Below are 6,439 nucleotides of genomic sequence, written 5' to 3' on the forward strand. Positions count from 1 at the left end.
AATGTAACGGAAATATACCGGTGAATTAAGTTTTTTAGGATACGGCCCGCTAAAATGATCTGCTCTATGGGACTTTAACATTAAAGGGATAGAATCGGATTTATCTGAGTTGGTCACACTAACATTGGTTTTCTATAAATTAACCACCCCTAAAAACATGGGGGTCAGTAGAAATCGCGAGAAACATTTGTTAATTAAAATAAACGTGAATAAAAATTAAAATTTTGAACGCCCGATTTAAAATCGGCCACCATTTTCAACCCTTTACCTACGTAGGTAAAGTTCGGTCTCTGATTGGTTGGTAGTAGTTGGAATGAAAACTGTCGTTTAAGGAGTAAAATGTAGTAGGAACGAGAATCTAGGTCAGCTTGCCTGGTGCATCGTCGTCTGCTTATATGCTTAAGAATGTCAGACGAGAAAGTATTTCTGATCATTCCGGTCCTGAATCTGAAGATGAAAGTTCGAACTCTGATTCTTTGGATTCCGAAAATTCGGAACAATTTATAATAAACGAATCTGAGGGTAGTTCTTCTGAAGTAGAAGAATTTGGTGTGCAGCCATACTAATTCCCGTCAATCTGTATCATACTGCGCTCACAGAATGAATCCCCCTACCAGTAGGAAAAACACTACGGAGCCTTAGAGACTTATGACGTCGAAATTGGTAGAGACGAACTAGTAACGTTTTTCGGTGGTTCGACTCTGTGTCACCAGGTGCCCTCATGATCGCAAAACTAGAGCACTTTGGATCTTTTAATCGTAATTTAAAAATCATTAATTAAACTAAAATATAAAAACATATATATTTTCAGAATCCTTATTTGTCTATCTATCGAAATAAAGTAACCTTATAGGGATTTATTGCAATGAAATTAAAAGAAAGTATCCCTTTAAGCCTGGTTCACACCTGGCGAATTGAGAAGCGAACGGAGGAGCGAATAGCCCGTCATGAGCAGTTCGCTCGTCCGTTCGCCTAGTCTGACATATTTATGGCCATTCGCTCACCCCTTTCGCCCGGAATAGTTTCCAAACTATTTTTACGAGCGAATAGGTCAGCTTTGCCCGTATAAAATGTGGGTGGGTAGGAGGCCTTTTTATTCGCTGCTCAGCTCTTACCTATTATCGCCCAAAAATCTATTTTCTAGCGACCAAAGAAGATTTTTTTTCTTTCTTTCATCCTAATTGGCCTTATTTTTAAGCAATAGAAATTGTGTCGTTCTTCTGAATATAAGGACCCACTATTTGCAATAAACTCTCAAATGTTGTCGGAGTCATTCTCAACCACTTCTTATAATTGGCTCTATCATTCATTCTTAATTTCCACAATAGGTTATAGATACTGAATTAGTTACAACGTTTAATCAAATCCCATACAGTCCTTTTGAGTTTTTATTAATTTTGAGTTTTTTTATAAATCGGTAGTTATTTTTCCCGAAATTCCTAAAAATTTGGTTTTTGAGTGAGCGCAACATTATTAATTGTTTCAATTCCAACCTAACGAAACCTGCCCTATAAAAGAAGCAATATTTTGCTAAAGAAGATGTATTCGACCAAAATAATGACTTTCCAAATATAGTTAAAAACGTATAGAAAACATTTCCAATAAGAAACCGGCCTAACCCAACCTATTTTTTTCAATTCCAAACTAAATTAATTAATTAACCTTATTAACTATATTACAACCAAACCTAACGTAATTTAATCAATTCCAATTAAACGTAACCAAACCAAATTTAATCAATGCCAACCAAATCCAACCTTTTCAAATTTAATCAATTCCAACCAAACCTAACCTTATGTAATCAATTACAACAGCAACGAACCTAATCAATTCCACCTTACTAAATTCTGTATCTAAGAGCTATGGGAGGAACGTGGTTTTGGGGAAAATGGGAATCTGAAAAATTGGGAGAAAAAATCCGATTGGGAGAAATCAGAAGTAAATAGCAGAAGTGGCCCTTTGTACCTTTGGCTAGTGCAAGGCGTCGCGAAACCCCTCAAAAACGGTTCCCGCGCTCAATATTTTAAATAAACCAATCAGGAGGAGCCCAGAAAGTAGTTCTCATTTTCATTTGATCGCTACCTGGTGATAAGCTTCTGAACTATTTCAGTCGTCTGTCGTGAAATTCTATACTTAGAACTCGCGTGCCGTTCGTCAAATCTAAATATGAATATTTCAACTCAATGTGACAGGGTTGGCAAAAATCCGGATTTTTCTTGAAAAATCCACTGGTATGGGTTTTTGCTGGTTTAAACCGGATTTTATTGGATTTATCCAGCTTTTTTTTAAACTACTCTCTAGTGCTTAATTTTAGCACTTCTATTTACATTTAGTGCTCTAGTTCTCTTTTGCTAGGCCGTCTGATAAAGTTGATAAAACTATAGACCTTTCCCTTAGAGATGAGTAGGGCCCCTGATTTAATCGGGATTTTTCAATCCAACCCGACCCATATCGGGTCGAAAACTATTTAAAACGTTTTGCTGGTCGGGTCGGGCAGGGTTATCATCCATCTACCCGGGTAGACATCTATATTATCTTCAATGGAGCAGGGTCGGGCCCGGGTAGACATTTTTATTACCTTCAATAGGGGAGGGTCAGGCCCGGGTAGACATTTTTATTACCTTCAATAGGGCAGGGTCGGGCCCGGGTAGACATTTTTATTACCTTCAATAGGGCAGGGTTGGGCCCGGGTTGACATTTTTATTACCGTCAATAGGGCAGGGTCGGGCCCGCGTAGACATTTTTATTACCTTCAATATGGCAGGGTCGGGCCCGGGTAGACATTTTTATTACCTTCAATAGGGCAGGGTCGGGCCCGGGTAGACATTTTTATTATCTTCAATAGGGCAGGGTCGGGTCCGTTTAGGCTTTTTTATGATCTTCAATAGGGCAGGGTCTGATAAATATTTTTCTAAATGCGCGGTCCGACCCAACAATTTAGCGTTGCGAAAAATTCAACTCAGTCTCACGAGTTTCGGGTGGGGCAGTGAGAGGAGGGCGCGTCAAACTAACCCACAATATATGGGAATCGACTTTATTATTATTTCGATGAAATAAAGAGGTGTGGGTCAAACCTTTTCTTCCATCTCACTTTATGGTGCCTATATTATTTTTTTTTGGAAAAATCCACTGGATTTTTCAACGTGGTTTAAACCGGTTTAATCCAGATGGATAAAACCGGACTGGATACCAGCGTGCCAACCCTGCAATGTGATCTTACATACAAAGATCAAAGTGAGAAGAAGACACAAACTGTATTTAAAGGAAAAACTAAAGCAAGTCAAACCAAACCAGATGTGAAAACTAAGAATATCTCTACGGAAGACTTAAGCCTTGGCGAGCTTGCAGATAGGGAAGGGGTTGAAATTAAGGATAATAATTTGAAAAATCCTGGAACTAATTTGGAAATTGGTGTTCTTGGCGCTAAACAACATTCAGCGGCAGTGATTGTTAAAAGAAAACTACAAGGTACTGATTTGTCTGATGAATGTGCAACTCCTCTGAAATATATGGGTGAGAATAACCCTATGGTTGGAAATGAAGCAGACGACTACTACCAATCCTGGAAATCCATGTATTCATCCGCGTTTTCCCGCCAAAATCACCTAGTTAGGACGGCGCGAAATTTTCCAGAAAGTGACGCCTCGCTAAATTAGTCTATTGGGCCACTTCTGCTATTTACTTCTGGAGAAATGGATATCTTAAAAATTGGGAGAAAAAAATCCGATTATTTCTCTGAGATGGGGAGAAATGGGATGGGAAAGTTGATTAAAACCATAACACAAAAGCAATTATTTCTAAAGTTGCACAATAAATGCTTGAGTACAACTTACAGACAAAATTGATATTAGAATTAATTTGTTAATGAAGATTAATTAATTCATTTTGCAATTTGCCGAAAAGTGCACTCACTAATTTTCGGACTGTTTTGGACCGCCTAAATGACTGTCGAAAAAACACTACAACAAGCATGCTTATACCAGAGTAATTTCCGAAATTACCTCTTCAATATCTGACAATCGTGTGAGCTAACGTTTGCATAGTTAAGCACCAGAGCTCTGTCTTTTTAAACATAAGCTACGCCACTTTATTTTAAAATTACCCAGAAAATTGGCATGGTATTACATGAAAAAATTATGGATAATACGATTTTAGTTTATTTTGCACTTTATTTTATAATTATCTGTAATTATCCATAATAATTTGTATATAATTCCAACCTACACAGACTCTGCAGTATGAGTCTCCTGAACTACGGTCTGCAAAGTAGCGCGAGCTGTTTGAATATCTTCACCGCAACTGTATGGCTTTGCAAAATAGCGCATCCCAACAAAAAAATGTACTGTGGAAGGCAACGATAAAAAACAAGCAAGCCCGGACGCTATCTTGAGGGGAGAGAGCGACCGTTTTACTGAGGGGAGAGAGCGACAGTTTTTTCCGAGGAGAGAGCGCGGCTATTGTAAAGAGGGGGAGCGAGGTTATTGTAAAGAGGGGGAGCGAGTCTATTGTAAAGAGGGGGAGCGAGTCTATTATAAAGAGGGGGAGCGACTCTATTATAAAGAGGGGGAGCGAGTCTATTATAAAGAGGGGGAGCGAGGCTTTTATAAGGAGAGGGAGAGAGGCTTTTATAAGGAGAGGGAGCGAGGGTATTATAAGGAGGGAGAGCGAGGCTTTTATAAGGAGAGGGAGCGAGGCTTTTATAAGGAGAGGGAGCGAGGGTATTATAAGGAGGGAGAGCGAGGCTTTTATAAGGAGAGGGAGCGAGGGTATTATAAGGGGGGAGAGCGAGGCTTTTATAAGGGGAGGGAGCGAGGTTTAAAGAGAGGGAGCGAGAGTATTATAAGGAGGGAGAGCGAGGTTTGGAAAGAGAGGGAAGGTTTTGAACGGAGGGAGCGAGGTTTAAAGAGAGGGAGCGAGTTTTAGAAAGAGAGGGAAGGTTTTGCAGGGAGGGAGCGAGGGTATTATAAGGAGGGAGGGAGAGCGAGGTTTAGAAAGAGAGGGAAGGTTTTGAAGGGAGGGAGCGAGGTTTAAAGAGAGAGGGAGCGAGGGTAATAAAAAGAAGGAGAGCGAGATTTTGAAAGAGAGGGAAGGTTCTGAAGGGAGGGAGCGAGGTTTTGAAAGAGAGGGAAAGTTTTGAAGGGAGGGAGCGAGGTTTAAAGAGAGGGAGCGAGGGTATTATAAGGAGGGACAGCGAGAAATATCTAAGGAGGGAGAGCGAATTTCGAATTTTGTCCGCTTTGGCTCGCCATACAAGACCGACTCTCGGTGAAAGTGAAATCTTGAGTCGTTACGAAAGTCAATTCGCTCGGGCGGCGCTAAATACCAACGAGAGTAAAATCAACAAAACTAAAATGTTAGGTTAATATTGTTAGATTTAAACATGTGTTAGTTAAATAAAAATAATTAAAGAAGGGAAAATTCAGTCTTTTTTGCCTTTATATCCTTGTATGTTTTGTTTTGTTAAATAATTATAGGCGGCTATAGCATTTTCTCCGCGTTGAAAGAAAATTTTACAAGCTGGAACGTCTTTTTTTCTCTTAATTAGAAGTATCTCTTTAAAGAAAAGAAAAAAATATATGAGAATCGGAGTTTGGAAAATTTGACCATGCCGAGAGATTCTGGAGAGGTTTATTAACAAACATGTTGAAATAGGTCAGTTTTTTTATTAGATATTTAAATAGTGACGTCACTAAAGGACATAAACTGATAATTTTTTTATGTTCCCCTCTTTTTGCGATGTAGTGATAAGCTTTCTGATAAGCATTTTTTGGCTAAATGAGTCAGTTCGTATACCGGTCTCAAGGTGTTAACATGTTAAATTAACTAAACATGATTCTATTCTATGTAATATACAAATTAATAAGTTTAACCCAGGGAAATATAGAATTCGACTAATAAATTAACTATTTCAATATGCACAATTGCGAGTTCTTGTTTTGGCAACTGATTCACGATTTAAATTTCAACATGGTAGCACAGCGTGGTTGCCAACAGGAATAGTCAAGTGGAGTCTTTGAAACAAACAACAAGGAACAAAGGACTATTGAACTGGGTAATTGGTGTGTAAGACAATATGTTGGTGAAATGTATGAAGAAGAATAGACCAAGGCTTATAACGATATAGTCAAGTGAAGTTATGTAAAGATAGACCAAGGCTTAATAATAAAGAAGAGTCATACACGTATGAAAGAATAATCAATATGTCTGACCACGACGAACAGAGTGGGACATTCTCATTTAAGAAACTCAATGATTCAAATTATGATTTATGGAAATTTGACATGCGTATGGCACTCTTGGATTTTGACTTATGGGAGTTTTTCAGGCCCGACCCAAGCCCAGCCCGGTTTTAGCATTTTGAATAAGGCCGAAACCCGGCCCGAGTCCGAGTACATACTTGGTTTTTCGGCCCGTGCAGGTCTCTGAACCACATGCCACG

At 39.0% G+C, this 6,439-nt stretch overlaps 1 long non-coding RNA gene across 1 annotated transcript; it reads left to right on the top strand.

Moving 5' to 3' along the window:
* The first annotated feature begins 5,434 nt into the window (after positions 1–5,434).
* LOC149663988 (uncharacterized) lies at positions 5,435–5,921 on the top strand. The gene is made up of 2 exons (XR_016368440.1): positions 5,435–5,652; positions 5,743–5,921. It is a non-coding gene; the product is annotated as an uncharacterized LOC149663988 (long non-coding RNA).
* Positions 5,922–6,439: the final 518 nt, after the last annotated feature.

Source organism: Phalangium opilio, unplaced genomic scaffold, assembly GCF_054372755.1.
Source record: "Phalangium opilio isolate 3A_F unplaced genomic scaffold, DU_Popi_V2 ptg000061l_1, whole genome shotgun sequence".
Lineage (NCBI taxonomy): Eukaryota > Metazoa > Arthropoda > Arachnida > Opiliones > Phalangiidae > Phalangium > Phalangium opilio.